Below are 16,861 nucleotides of genomic sequence, written 5' to 3'. Positions count from 1 at the left end.
TGGGGGGGGTCGGGAGTGGGACCCTAATGTGAGACACTATAGCTAGTCGGTCAGGGGATCCTGGGTTCTTCGGACTGAGGTGTGATCAGTAAGATCCAACCTCCCATCAGCAACATCCTATTTTGTTGTGCATAGTTCTGTATGTGGCTCTGCAGAATCCTAGACAATAGTAGTATCATGTACTAGCTGATCAAAAATACTAGTCAAATATCTGGTTGGGTATTTTGTTTGTGGTAATTGTCAAAGCCTCAACATTGAGAAGACTTGAAGAGGACAACCCAAAGGACAGGACCCAGTGGCTAGAGCTATTGGTCAATCAGAGTTTTATTATTGCAAAGAAAACCTTCTTTTAAAGAGTGGGCAACTGTGCAAGCTTCGCTAAACACAGAGTAATAATAGTAATAGTAGTAGTAGTAGTAGTAGTAGTACAGAGTCATAGCAGAGGGAGTTAGAAGCAACTTAGAGGCAGGGATAAACAGAATTAGTAAACAGATAGTCAAGGTCAAAGAAGTAAGCTTTTGTAAAAAAGAGATTTAGAAAGTGGAACCATAATTTAGAGTTTGGGAAAAAAAGATGCAGTAACATAACATTTATGGAAATATAAATGTCAATCTAATCACTGGAGGACCTACTGGGGCCAGCTGCAGGAGCCTCAGTAGAGGAGCGGTCCTGGGGTTCCCCCGCCGACTCCGACCCCGTCTTCTTGCCCCTGGGTGGTGCTGATGATCATGTAAAATATAATAAAGAAAGAGACAAACATTAAGGAGTGCTGTGAGAAAAATAATAATAAATCATTTGAAAAAATAAGTCAAACAACATTTTAAGAAACAACAAGTGCAATAAAATTGACCTATCTAATCAGATGGATCGACTACTGGCTGCTTCCTAGTGCATTTACGGATCGTCTACTTATTTATGAACACTCCAGTGTTCCATGATCATTCTGATTACAAATACTAACAAAGCCTAGTAAGTACCACCTGACCTACACCACCTATTCCAGACGGGCCAATTGTTCACTAAGTCTGCATTTCCATTTTTTTCAGCCATCAAATGCATAGATGAGATGGAGGACACATGCATAGTTGCATACATTAGTGCATACATACATACAACAAATTGTGGGCTGGTTGCATAATTCTGATCTAGTTCTGCTACTGACTGACCATGCGAAGCCTATCACTCACTAAACAAAGTGCAAAAGGTTCGACGGAGGACTGGGGTAAGCAGCACTCAGTGACAGAGGATGCGTCACGCAGACCGCATAAAACAATTAGTAACTACTACTAACAAACTAAACCTAGTATCCAATATCCATCCACCACTATTTCACAGTAGGACAATGGAAGGACTAGAGTCTCTCTAGCAAATCGCATTACCTAACTTCAGTTCTGTAAAGTAAACTCTTACATCATCAGCACAAGCTAGCGCAAACTAAGTTGCAAACAAGTAAGAGTACCACCGTGCACCTGGGTCCTTAAATCAAAGAACATTTTGCTTTTTGGAACTTAATTTACCAGCAACACTTGGCACGCAGCAGTAATCTTGTTGTTCATCTAATTTAATATACACAATCAGTTAGTCACCAAGTCCGACGACCTCGACACCTAGCAGGTCCAACAGGTCCTGCTCCCGGTCCAGGATGTCGGACCACCGGTGGGCTATCTGGTTGTGGGTGCGCCGGATCCCAGAGCACCAAAACACGGCCCGGCGCACCTTCGCCCACCGACGGTGCCGCTCCTGGGTAGCGTACCCAGAGCCGGGCCTGCCGCCTGCTGCCAAGGTCAAGGGGAGGAGGCGCTGGATGAAGAAAACAAGAGCCGCCACCTCCTCCTCCCCAAACAGTTGCCGGGCCTGCACCCCTGCAGGACGCATTCTGCCGCAAGGCAGGTGGCCCTTCTCTGCGCCTGCAGGTCCCTTGCCCTTGGGACTTGGTGTGCCCTTGGCCATGGTTCTGGGGTGGGTGGGAGGCGGAAAAGAAAAGTCAGAAGGGGAAAAAAGTTAGGGGGAAGGAGATAGAGAGAACTTTATAAAAGTAACAAAAACACAGTAAAGTAGAAATAAAATGCAAAATATAAACTTAGGCAAACAGAGAGATAGATAATAACTAAAAAAAGTCAGAAAAAAGGCTTTAAAGACAAAGGATTGCTAGGATATAGGGAGGATACAAAAGTAGGCCCAGAACCATGGCATAGAGTGAAAAACAAGATGGCCGCGCCCATTCGCGACCGCGTGGGTAAGTTCGCGCGATATTTCTCGCAAACATGTACTATTCATCGCGAACAAGTAAAATGCGCTTCTGAACAAGTCAATGCACATCGCGAACACGCTATCCGCGACCCGGAACAGGAAATAAGGCATCGCGAGCGGGCGGGACAATAGAAAAACAAGATGGCTGCGCCCATTGGCGACCGCATGGGTAAGATCGCGAGATATATCCCCCGAGCATGCAAACAGCTCCCCGAACATGCTTACCGCGCTCGCGAACAAGAAAAAGCCATCGCGAACAGGTTGCCACAAGCAACTACGCAAGCTCACGAAGCTCGCGTAGTGCAATGACATCTTCGCGAAGCGCGGCTACGCGAACTACGCCCAGGCTTAGATGCTATCCTTGAGTTCTTTGTTTTCTTTACAGGTATACATGTAGACATATATGTATCGTTGTGTACTTCCTGGAAGGAGGGAGCTAATGTATTGAGGTGCAGTGTGAAGTGTGTCTTAATCATCGTTTTTTCTCCACAGATCTCCCTCCCCTCTGTTCCCTTCCTTTCCTTCCCCCCGATTGACCCCCTCTAATGTCCATGCTTTTACAGCATCTCGGAGATTGAGGTTGTCAATAGGTGGACCCCATTGAGCAACGAACCAATCCTGAGAGGCCTCCGAGGGACCGTGACATCTATATTTTTCAAATTCAGTGTGTCAATTTCATAATTTTTTTTTGTTTTAAATACTTTTTTATCACCATTTTTGAAACTTATTTTTTCAATTAATTCTTTTAAAAAATTTTAAAAATTATTTGAATTTAATGGGTTTTTCAAACATATTGTTTTATATTTTTCAAAATATTTTTTTAACTATATGTTCAAAACTTTATTTTAAATATTTTTTTTCATGTTTTTAGATCCGCGCACCCTAAGCGTACCGTTCCCGATCCCTACGCGATAGGATCTGCGTATGGTACGAGTTCGGTACGTGTTTAGTGCATGATCGCAATGCGACCGGTACGCGACTCCCAGCCTATACGCGACACGTTCGATGTACGAAACGCGACGTTTACGCTCTTCCGCGATGCGTCATCTGCATCTATGACGCGGTAGATGCGCAGATCCTTCGAAATATTTAACATTTTAACAAACTTATATATCTGTAATTCATGTGAATATTAATTGAAGACAAACTCTAAAGTAGTCTTAAAACTAATATATTTTTACATCTAATCCTATAATTTCGCGGATGCGCGCTGGGTGCGTGCTGCTTAAGCGCAGGGTGCGCGGATCCCATGTGACCTGCAAAAAAAGAGATTTGATAGGTTCATTACACTTTTTATTCTAACTATTGAAAGACCCCACCCATTTCAATCATTCTTTGAGGTTCTTTTGAGGAACATCTCACACCTCAGTACTAGAAGAAACTTTTTGGGGAAGATTTCCACAACTGCAATTTTTCTGAAGACAATGGCTTCTGCACAGCAGCCACCATCAGAATCGGACCATTCGTCCTATGAGGAATTTGTTGTGGAACCTCGACGCCCAGAAAGATACACCTCTGTGGTGTGGACATTTTTTTCTTTCCCAGAAGGACAAAATAAAACTAATTCAACTAAAGTGACATGCAAAATATGTCAAAGAGTGCTTTCCAGAGGAGATCCATCAAAAAAATACTCTTATGGGACTGCGAGTATGTTAAAACACCTGAAGACTCTGCATCCCGTTAACCTGGCCAAGCAGGAATGCAGAAGACTCTGACAGCAGCCTCAGCCAGCAGTGGCAAGTACTTCTGCAGCATCACCATCAAGCACTCACCCGGACATACGTCCAGAATTTGGAAAACTAAAAATTAATTGCATTAAATGCAACAAACTACTATGTTACGGCGAGCAGTCAATTGAACTAATATGCCGAGCGCAGCAAAATCACAAGTGCTAAACTTGTGTTTTTTTTTGTTTTTTTTTCAGAAGTTGACTGTTTTGTTCGTCCTATTGTCTTTTTTTCCTTTTGAAAAAAACAAAAAAATAACAAAATTGTTCCAAAAAGTACAAAAAAATTACAAAAGAAAACAAAAGTTCTTCTAAGAACTAACTTTCTTGGTTAAAAAAAGAGCAACATTTCTTTGTTAGTGTGTGAAAGTTTAGGTGAATGAATGTGTAGTATGTAATTGACTGAATGAATGCATTAGTAGCGTATGGTGAATGTATAAGTGCAGAACTATGAGGAAGTGCTGCAGCAGCACACAGTAACCTCTTTAACTGCAGTGTGCTGTAGTACTTCCGAAGCACAGGAATGCAACATATGTACATATATATGTTGCAAATCTATGCTTCTCTCTGCACGGCTGCTTAAACTGCAGCCATGTGGTGACACAGGCACCCTTGCACCATAGTGCAAGGATATCTGTGTCATGTGCTGTTTGTTTTTCTACAGGATGACACACCTTCCTGCACAAAAACAATGAGAAAATGCATTTTTCTCCTTCAATGTATGCTGAACATTTCAGCATGCATTGAGGATATAAAAATGTGGAGAAATTAAAACAATTCTCCTTGTTGTGCTTTCCTACACCAATTTTAGAATGGTGCAGCATTCACACACATATCGAGATTTCTGATTTCTGATAAATCTAGACATGTGTCTTGTTCTATGAGTATTAAGTGCAATCATGCACAACAACACTTATAGAACACCCTTTCAACCCAAAGTGATGTGCATGATGAGGTTGTATTTACATGAAGTATAAAAAGTGCACAGAGTGCCTTTTCCTCTCTTTGTAAATATGAAAGAATATCTTGCACAATAACTATGTTACAAAAAGTGACATATTTCCGTTTTTAAAATTCCTTGCGAATGACAGAAGGTAAGCACAGAGTTTTGTCTGCAAAGATGTTCAAAGAAGAATGATTGAAATATTTGCGGTCCTTCAATAGCTAAAATGGGAAATATTATGAACCCCTCAAATCTCTTTTTTTGCAGGTCACATGATATCTGATTATGGTCAGATTTCAAAACTACATAGGTATAAACAGAGTGTTTTTAGAAACATGTTTCAACTTTATAGCTTCTTGCAGACCTCCTCATTCTGCATATTGAGACTTAGTTAAACTTACCTTCACAGTAATAGGAATAAAAAATGGTACACATTTTTTTCACATTTTCATTCCAATCTAAATTCATAAAAATTGCTTATTTTAAAATTTGGATCTGTGAAAGAAAAATAAATTATAACATGTAGTAATACATTTTTTACAACACAGCATAATTTCCACAAAGTAATGTTTTTGCCTTTTTTGCTGTTCTCAGAATATATTAAAATTCACTAAAAATAGTGATTTCAATCGTACTCATCACTTAACAGCGGGCAAAAAAAAAACATTCTCAAAGATTGTTAAAAAAAAACCAACATGCTATTCTAAAATAAAAACAAGGTACAAATCATTGATGTATAAAATGCATACAGCTAACAAAATTAGTTTAACTTACAAAAACTGTAAATGTTTTCGCTTTAAAATATTCACCGAATCTAAGGATGAATTTTTGGAGGATGCACCACGCCCACAACATTTTCCTTCAGTGGTGTGGAAATTTTCTACTTTTCTCGAGGGGCAAACAAAGACTAATGCCACCATCGTCATGCGCAAGATTTGCAAAAGAGTTCTGTTACGAGGGGATCCTAACAAAAAATACTCGTGCGGCACAGCAAGTATGATGAAACACCTAAGGACCCTTCATCCAAACAATCTTGCACGAGAAGAGTGCAAACAGATGAGAAACACTCCTGTTCTGTATCTGTAAAAAAGAATTACAAATAAATGTATATTAATAACTTTCAAATTTATATTATTTCATTACTGTACAAACACATTTTGTATTAAAAACTATAGCCCTGAACCACAAGTGTGACAATGGTTAAAACACTACATGCATAGTGTATACTACTTTTAAGCAGTTCATGCCCTAAAGCCGACCTCACTAAAAGACTACATGCTAACTGACTAAATGATTACAGTACTATAATGAGAAACACTGGGTGGGTGACAGGGTGTTTGCTAGAAGTTTATGAATACTAACTAGGGAATTGAAGGTGTGAAAGACAACTGTGTAGGTGATTAGAGGACTGCATCCATATTGCATAGGCATTTAAAGCAGTCCATGTGCTAAGGACTGGCTCACTGCTTGACTACTTGGGTACTGACTGAATGATTAGAGTACAGCAAGGAGAGTGCCTTGGTGAATTTATAAGTGGTAGGCTTTTCGCACAGGGAATGTATTAGTACTTGGTACTGAATGGGTCACTAGAGTAGTGCAAAGGGAGTGACAGGATAGTGGTAGGCTTTTCGCACAGGGAATGGATTAGTACTTGGTACTGAATGGGTCACTAGAGGAGTGCAAAGGGAGTGACAGGGTGTTTCCTGGAAGTGTATGGATACTGACTAGCGAATTGAAAATGTGAAAGACAAGTGTATAGTATGTTAGAAGACTGCATGCATACTGCATAGACATTTGAGACAATCTATGTGGTAATGTATGGTTCACAACATGAGTACTTGGAAACTGACTAAATCATCAGACTACTGCTAGGTTAGTGCCTGGGTAAAACTTTTACATTTTCAGTTCTGGCACAGTGAAGAGAATAGTACATGGTGCTGCACTTTAGTGTCAAATCCTGACTCATTTTATCAATGCATATGCAAAGAATAGCTTCTAAAGCTACTAAAACTTGACAACATGACCGATTTTAAAACAGTTATCTGTCATCAAATACATTATGTTACCAAATGCTTCTCTCACAATCCTTACCCAAATGTACACAGACTCACAGTGTGATTTTAGACAAGCAACACTATCCCTAGCAGTTAACCAAAACTCATTCACTAGTCTAGAAGAGGTAATGGTACTGCTCACAATCTACATATTTAAGTACAGCACATTAGTGTCAAAGCATGACTCATTTAATCAACGCATAAGCAAAGACTGGCTTCTAATGCTACTAAAACTTGACAACATGACAGGTTTTAAAAGAGTTATCTGCTAAAAAATACACAATGTTACCAAATGCTTCTCTCACAGTGGTTCCCAAATGCACACAGACTCACAGTGTGATTCTAGACAACAACCACTATACCTAGGACTTTACCAAAAATCATTCACTACTGTGGAACTGATAAGGGAACTGCACACAATCTACATATTTCAGGACTGCACTTTTCTGTCAAAGCCTGACTCATTTAATAAAAGCATAATCAAAAACTGGCTTCTAATTCTACTAAAACTTGACAACATGACAGGTTTTAAAACGTTATCTGTCAGAAAATACACGATGTTACCAAATGCTTCTCTCACAGTGGTTCCCAAATACACACTAACTCACAGTGTGATTCTAGACAAGCACCACTATCTCTAGGAGTTTACCAAAACTCATTCACTACAGTGCAAGTGGTAAGGGAACTGCACACAATCTACATATTTCAGGACTGCAGTTTTGTGTCAAAGCCTGACTCATTTAATCAAAGCATAAGCAAAAAATGCCTTCTAATGCTACTAAAACTTGACAACAAGACAGGTTTTAAAACAGTTATCTGTCAGCAAATACTCAATGTTACCAAATACTTCTCTCACAGTGGTTCCCAATTGCACACAGACTCACAGTGTGATTCTAGACAAACAACACTATCCCTACGAGTTTACCAAAACTCATTCACTACTATGGAAGTGGTAAGGGAACTGCACACAATGTACATATTTCAAGACTGCACTTTTGTGTCAAAGCCTGACTCATTTAATCAACACATAAGTAAAGACTGTCTTCTAATGCTACTAAAACTTGACAACAAGACAGGTTTTAAAACAGTTATCTGTCAGAAAATAAATGATGTTACCAAATGCTTCTCTCACAGTGGTTACCAAATGCACACATACTCACTGTGTGATTCTAGACAAACAACACTATCCCTTGCACTATACCAAAACACATTTCTTCATCTAGAAGAAATACTACATTTTAGTATAGAAACATAACATAACTCATTTCACAAATTCATAAACAATGACTGGTTTCTAATTCTACCAAATTATAAAAACAGCACACATTAGTCGGATTAAAATCAAAATAGTCTACATACATCCCCTCACAATTAAATACCTCACCTTTCAAGTTGTTTTGTAGATTAAGAAGTATATCAGTCACTCACCATATTTTCTTTTACAGAATCTCTGCACTGTGCACCTCTCAGCAAAAACAAAGAATGGAAAAGTTTTCCTTTCATTTTCCACACATATACATGTAAACATCAAATCACAATTCTTAACACATAAACTCAAAAGCAAACACACATTTCTATTGGTTAAACTTTTCAACCCTTTCAAACTGAAATACATTTCAGCCCTTCCCCCATTCTGCCTTCTACCTATTACCATAGAAACAGGTCATGGAACACTGCACTGAGCACACAGGTCACAAATTCAGCACACAATGTTGCTAAACAAGACAGGAAGTGTGCTTGACTTTTCAACATATCAGCTTATCATATATAATGTTCCTTACAATCTGTTTTTGTCAACCAATAAGAATCATACCTTTAAAAAACAGAAATATACACCCTACCTTTCAGTGTAGAAAGTAGTCATACAACCAATGATTTTTTGTCTTTTTTTTTAAAAAAAAAAGTTCCGTGGATCTGCACACCCAACGCGAGAGAATCCGTGCACCCAACGCGATAGGATGCGCGCACCGTGCGTGTATTTCGCCGTTTAAAAAAAAAAAAAAAGGGACCCCAGGGAGTCCTTCTAGGACCCCCTAAGCACCTCTACAGGGTCAGAGTATTTCCACTCTGACCCCTTTATATGTTTTACACACTTATTCCCCTTGCTTCTTCAGCCTCGCTTCTACCGAGGCAGAAAATGGCCACCAACAGTTCCTGGTTTCGAATGTAGACAGACACTCGACAGCCAATTAGCATTCAGCGCACGATCGGGAGAGTGCGCGCTTCGTTCGGGGAGGGTGCGCTTACGGTGTGGGTAGGGTCTGCGGATCCTCCCCGGCCATAGATATTTATGTACTTTTAACTCTAATTTTCTCAGAAACTACTAAACGGATTCACACCATTTATGCAAAAGGCACGAGTCTGATCTGAGGACTACCTCTTTGCCAAATTTGGTGTCACTCGGTTCAGCAGTTCGGGCTGTAGCTGCGACAACAGATCCAATGGGAAATTGCATGTGGAAAATGCGTTTTGGGACCCCCCTTTTTTCTCGGCCCCCGCTTGACAAATCACCACGAAACGTTCAGGGTAGGAGCGGAGCGGAGCTGGCCAAAAGTTTGGAAAATTTTGCAAAGATTCGTCAACCGGCGCCAAAGGTATTCCCAATAGAATGTTGCAGATTTCCTATGGAAAATAGGTCCTAACCAAAACTATCTACTGGCGACCGCCAGTAGATAATATATATATTACCTACTGGCGGTCGCCAGCAGTAGGCCTGGGCGGTAAATTCCGTTCCGTTCGCGGAATTTGCGAAATTTGGGTAATTTCGCGTTCCGCGGAGAACGCGAAATTGCAAAAAAATCTACGTTCCGCAACTTCGCGAAATTTTTTGCTTGTTCGCGTTCTCAATATGCGTGTTCGTGAGATATTTCACCCCGAGCACGCAAACAGCGATCGCGAACAGGAAAAAAGTATCGCGAACAAGCAATTCCGCGTGTTCGCGGAATTTCTGCATGTTCGCGGAGATTTTTTACCGTTTCGCGGAGATTTGCGTAACGCGATTACGCAAATTCCGCCCACCCCTAGCCAGCAGGTAGTTATAGTTAGGACCTAGTTACTATAGGGAAATGGCAATATTCTATTCATAATAACTTTGGTGCCGATTGACGAATCTTCGCGAAATTTTCAAAACAAATTCCTTGTTGAGATCAGCTCCTATGTTGAAAGTTTGGGGGTGATTTGTAAAGGGGGGCCGAGAAAAAAGGGGGGTCCCAAAACATGTTTTTTCAATGTTAATTTCTATAGGAAACTTTAGACAAGGCTACAGGTCGAACGGGTGAACGGAATTACCCCAAATTTGGAAGGAAGAAGGGTCTTGGTCTAGAAAGCACGCTTTTGTTTATTTGGTGTAAATCCATTCAGTAGTTTTTGAGAAATATCAGAATTTACAGATATCGATATTTGGGAATTCTGCCATCTGATTGGCTGAGGATTTACAAGCACGAGCTTGCTGGTGATTGGCTGCGAGCGGTGCGAGTGGTTGCAACTAGGAAGTGTTGGCCACCATTTTGTGATTTTGTTGAAGTGAGTAAGGGGAAAAAAGGGATAAAAAAGTGGGAAAGAGGAGGGTAGGAGCGCTGTGAGGTTTGTAGGGTGGGTAGGGTGTGCTATAGAGGGAGTGTGAAGCGAATTATTTATCCCTACTGGTGTGAAAGTGCTGTTTTACCCACTGTGAGACAGTGCTGAGGTGAGGTGCCGGTACAGTCTGGGATGAACCATGTGTCTAAACTGTGAGCGTTGTGCTGTAAAGTGACGTGCTCTATATGAGGAGTGGGAAGCAAAGTACTTAGTGGTATCGGTATGAAAACTCTGGATGAAACTGTGAGTGTAAGTCATGAGTTTATTGCGGTGAAGTGATGTACTGTGGGGGCTGTAGCATACTGGCCACTGTAGCATACCTGTGTAAGTAGTGTTAGTGTGCCTTTATTCTATACAGGGAGTGTAAAAAACAAACTACTCATCCCTATTGGTCTGAAGAGTGGAATGTAGTGTTTTAGGAAGCAGGAATAACGGAATAATTGTGAAGAATATAATGCAGATTGTTGCAATGCCAGAGAAGGAAAATGGTAAAATGAGTTGTTTCTAAGAAAGTGGTTATGTGTAATAAAGGAATGGAGTTTGAAAATTATATAGAAAGTGTATTTATTTCAATGCCATAATTGGACCTACTGGTGCAAGAGCTAGGGTTTCCAGCTGATGCAAAGTTGAACCACTTCTGCTGTATTAAAACGTAAGCTCCGGCATCGCTGAATTGTAGATTACATGTTACAGTTGCATGTGAAATAAACAATAGCTATTACACTTGAATGACTCTACATTCTATAAAGAAAATAAAGGTAGGATACGATTAAAACATGTATCGTTTAAGAAAAGAAATAAATAAAAAAGAAATGGCAAAATTTAGTCATCAAACTTTTTATGTACCTTGGCAGTGCTTTTTTGTAACAGAAAATGAACAACAGTAGAATAGTTAGCAATCTGTTGTACAGTAGATTCAATGTGGTGCATGTCAGAATTGGTACTAGTTCTACCCACATTGGAACTTTGAGGATGAATACAAACATTTTGCTTCTGAGAATCACGGTACCTTTGTAGTTAAACTGTACATTATTATCTTCAGCTGTTTCAAAAAAGCATTCTTGTGTAGAGAGCTAAGGCATCGGGCTTAGACAATCTCCAATTGCTTTTGCTGTAGTCAAATCGAAGCTCCTGCATCAGTGAATTGCACATTATATGTTACAGTTCTATGTGACCTACAGAATAGCTATTAGACATGAATAAATACATTGTATAATGAAAATAAAGATAGTTTACGATTACCACACTGTGCTAACCAGTTCCTAAACAAAGTGGTCTTTTTACATTTTTATCGTGAGGTTCTGAGCAGAGGCTGACTTTGAGTAAAATTGTGTGAAAGGGCCTTGTGAATCACAGGCAGGCAGAGAGGTGTGTGTACAAAGAATAGACGGGGTTTCTAAATGGGTGTCGGGTTTAGGTTAATTTTGGAAGTAAATAGCGTATTTGCATAGGCCATACATCACCGATTCCTGGTTAGACTGGGTTCGTAAGGGGGATTAATGAAGACAGAGTTCAAATGTCTGAGTATACTTAGAAAGTTATTATATCAAAGTAGTAGGATTAAAGTGTATTATAAAAGATTTAAAGGAAAAAGTAAAAAAATATGGAAAAAAATCCATTCAAGAATAATGTGAGTTTCCTACAAGTCTTGGTGATTCCAGTCCAGAAGTTCTTCAGCTGCTTGAGATGCGTAATGTTCCAAGAGTCTATTGTTGCCATTGTGTGAGAAAAGTGAAACGATCCAATTCATATCCTCGAAGGGACAGTAATGTTCCTCGAATGTTGGAGCGGTAATTTGAATGGGCAGGCAATCTGCGATGTTCTGAAAGGTCGCACGTTGCAGGAGATCTTTCGCGGCTGCGCAGAAATCCCATTGTGTTGCGATTCCTTTTTGCATTGCATTCGCCATTGCTCCGCTGCCAGAACAATCATGTTTATGGTTTTCAAGATACTCCATTACCTGCTGGATATCTGGAGCGATTGTTGAGATGTTGGCATGGCATTGGAGAGCACAGCAGGGCTTAGTGGTGGATTTAGAACGGTTGAACAGAGAGCAACGATTCGACTTCTAAAGAAGGTAACCTGGCTTGACCAAGTCTTGCTTCACTTGCAACTTTCATTTGCCATCCATTTCAAATTTCAGCTGTACTGAGTTGAGGAATACGCTACATAGGAAGGCATTGAGTTACCTTTTCCACTCTGCACAGCTGTTCTAATTCCGAGACCTCCATGCAACAGAAACCAGATTGAACTACTGAACACAACGAGCTAAACTGTGCAAGCAAACACGACTGACACGCAGTATATCTGTCTAAGGTCTCATGCACCGTAACAATTTGGATGAAATTGAAATAAACCATCAAACACAGTGGAATTAATCGTTCACGTTGTGTTTTCGAACATACAACATGCAAGAATGAGCAATGGCCTCACGTGCAAAGATAGACGTAATTCACTCATAAAGGACTGTTAGAATACCTCCGTACCCATCATATCAGTGGCAGCCCGGAACAGATGTCGGGATAACAGAGGCATAGTCGACCAATACACAGAGAACCCCTATCTTTCACCGTTCAGATATTATGTGATATCTGGAAGAATACATTGGTCCTGAAGAAGGAGACGTGGTACTCATAGTCAGTCTCCGAAACGTACGTCGACCAGAAAAAACAACCATACTCTGGGAGATCCTCAGAAGAACCTGTGTTAAAAGTCATGATTTCAGAATTTTAGGATATAACAATAACTGTCAAAATCTTATGGATAGACATTAGTTCTGCTTGCAGTAGAACTGTAGTAGGATCTTTTTTCTAGAGATGGTTTGTTGGTTTTTAATGAAAATTGATTTATGGAGAATGTCTGTTAGTATGCAGGAGTGAATGAGAGGTGAGACTGTGGATGTGACGGTTTTTCTGAAATTTTTTTTCTCTTTTGGGGTCTCTACACAAAAGTTTGTCTCTATATAATTTTTGACTCATGTTTATAAGCACTTATTCTAATTTATGAGGAAACAAAGTGTATGTTTAACATATGAATCAGATGTTTACTTGATAACCATGAATACACTGTCATGTATATCTTTGTCTCCATTTTTTTAAAAAAAAGTAAATAATAAATATTCTATATAAAGAAATGAAAATGTTTTGTGAGTAACTTTGCACTTATTGGGGGTTTGTGTAGCATATAAGAGATTAATCCCATATGAATAAGACAGGTCAGATAAGAGGTCTTTTTTCTTTATTTGGCATGGCATACATCCATTCGCCAGTCGAATGGGCAAGTTTTGCAATCAAATGATGGTTGTACGCATATTGCATAAGTGTAGATAAATGTTATGTTGTAGCTAGCTACAATAATAGATAGAGGTAGGCAGCCGAAAAGTTTTTCTGTTTTTTTACAGTATTGTTGTAGCTTAGCGTAGAGGCATATTCTGTCGGACATAGTTGTTACCATAGAGAGCGTAGCCATTTCTAGAAGTAGAATTAGTAGTAGGATGGCCGTAAAGAGGGTGAGAATTATGGGCACTGTTCCTGTTATTCCAGAGATGATAGAAAGAATGTCTGAATGTAGTCTGGTATTAAAAGAAGAACAGTTTGAAAGCGTGTTAGAAGGCTGTAGGAGACCGTGTTAAAAAGTGTGTCAGACCGTGAGTGTGACATGGGTTGAAAATTGTGTAACAATTCACAAAGTATAATTGGCAGTTCTTATTTCAAAGGGAGTGTATTTTATTTGTAGTTTGTGGTATCTGCAGTCGATAAATTTCTTTGCAGAAGTGAGGGAGACTTCTGTTCTGAACAAAGGTGCTTTTAGTTTGGCTTGTTTCTTGAAATGTGAATTGAAGGCCAAGTTGAAGTTCGGGAGTTAGTTTGTGTGGGTGGGAATAGATATTGCCACAGGAAGTTACTGTGTTTGAAAGAGTAAGGACATGTGGTATGCTAGCTCATATTCCGTAGGAGTGTATGTTATTGAGAAGCAGATAACTGTCGTTAGAAAGCTGTGTGAATGTTGGTGTGATTGTGGGAGTTGCCATCCTTTTAAGAAAGGACGTAAGATTGGTGGCTGTAAGCTTAGAAGCGCCGTGTAGTTGGACATTCTTGGATAGTAATGAATGACTGCCATTGTGGTCGTACTATTCACCTGTGAGAAAAACTTTTGTATGCTCTTTGAGACAGCGATATGTAAATGGAATAAGCCACTGCTCGTGAATAAACGCGCTTCCTTACATAATTACATTCAACATGACAAACAACATGTGCACGTAGCAGACTCAATGACACTACATACTGTGGGAACCGTGGCTAGCCATGTATACAAACTAAACATGGTATGGCACCTCTGCCTCACTATGCAGAATGCGGGGAGTGATGAGAGCAAAGTATATGCGAAGGTTGCAAGTAATTTTCGATTATAAAAGTATACAATGCAAAGTCTTGCGGGAATGTGCTGGACAGACTTGAGTATGCAGAGCACAGAAATGTACATGTCAACATACATTGATGGACAGTGGACGCAACCATGATAGTTAACCCTGGGCATAGTACTACGCTTCGCTGACGGAGCATGCAAAGTTTGCACTACTACGCACTATGCAAAATGCACGTAGCACAGTGCAAAAACTGTACTACAACACGTAGCGTAGCAGCAATAACAACAATGCCCACAAATGCTTTGCTAAAGCAATTTTACGTGCTAAAAAGCACGACCAATTCCCAAAAGTGAACTGTGAATGTAAAGTTTAGGCAATGAGAGAAGTGATGAATTTGGGGTCCCCCCTAACCTATGGTGAGGACCAAGCAGATACCTTGAACACAAAGAGCATATCATGCTGGTGAACGATTCTGTGGAGGTCCCTTCCTCCTAGGACCATCCCAAGCACAGCTAGTAACGACGAATGGTACTGCAGCTTGATGTATCAATAATTTCAATGCTTTGCATTTGACTCGTGAGGGACATCTAGTAATGACTAGTTGAACTGCAGCTCTTTGTAGAATTATTTTGATATTGGATACTATAATATTCACTGCTCCCTGCTAATCTTGTCCCATAATGCTTTGCAGGGCCTTTGGTTGGGATTGTATTTTTGCCAATAACTGTGCTTGGGGTGGTCCTCAGAGGATGGGACCACCAGGAAGCGGAAAACTCCTAAACCCAAGTCAGGACGGGATCTCCGTCTTGGGTTCTGAAGCACTTACGATCCCTTTTGTTTTGGCTAACACCATCCAGCCCTCGGTGGCTCATCTGAACGTGGACGTCACACTGTGGGTAACATCAGACTCACCCATACAAGTACCCACTCTGCTCGATTCAGGAGCCACGGGTAATTTTATGGATCAGCAATACGCAAAGAATATAGGAGTCCCCTATGTTCAGAAAACGACTCCCACCCTAGTAAGGGCGGTAGATGGCAAGGCGTTGACTTCGGGACCCGTCCGATACCAGACCATTCCCATGGAGATGAAGATTACCAAAGAGCATTACAAAACCATATGCTTTGATCTCATTGACGCCCCTCATTTTCGTCTGATTTTGGGAATGCCATGGCTGACGCTGCACGACCCTGTTATACGATGGGCCCATCGTACTATTTCCTTGTCCTCCGAGTTCTGTCAAGTGCATTGCATGAAACATTCCACGTCTCTAGAGACTACTCTCCATACTCAAGCCGAGTATCTAGCGTCTGGGGTGGAAGCCAGAGATCTTTGTTGTTCTACACAGCTTCCAGAGGAATACCTGTCATTTCAAACAGTCTTTGATAAACAAAAGGCCACCCAACTGCCACCCCATAGACCGTATGATTGCCGTATTGATTTAATAACAGGAGAAGACATTCCCTGTAGCCGTGTCTACGCACTTACCGAACCCGAAAACCTGTATCTCAAAAAGTACCTGGACGAAAACCTAGCGTTGGGGTTCATACGACACTCGTCATCCCCCGCCTCGTCCCCACTCTTTTTTATAACTAAAAAGGATTGTGACTAGGCCTGGGCAGCAAATTCCGTTCCGTTCGCGGAATTTGCGGAATTTGGGTAATTTTGCGTTCCGCGGAGAACGCGAAATTGCCCAAAAATCTGCGTTCCGCGACTTCGCGAAATTTTTTGCTTGTTCGCGTTCTCAATATGCGTGTTCGCGAGATATTTCACCCCGAGCACGCAAACAGCGATCGCGAACAGGAAAAAAGTATCGCGAACAAGCAATTCCGCGTGTTCGCGGAATTTCTGCGTGTTCGCGGAGATTTTTTACCGTTTCGCGGAGATTTGCGTAACACGATTACGCAAATTCCGCCCACCCCTAATTGTGACGAGTTGAGAACGT

This window comes from Triturus cristatus, chromosome 4_2 (assembly GCF_964204655.1).
Source record: "Triturus cristatus chromosome 4_2, aTriCri1.1, whole genome shotgun sequence".
In the NCBI taxonomy this organism is placed as follows: Eukaryota; Metazoa; Chordata; class Amphibia; order Caudata; family Salamandridae; genus Triturus; species Triturus cristatus.
The sequence above is the reverse complement of the archived record's forward strand: the minus strand, read 5'-3'. Positions refer to the sequence as shown.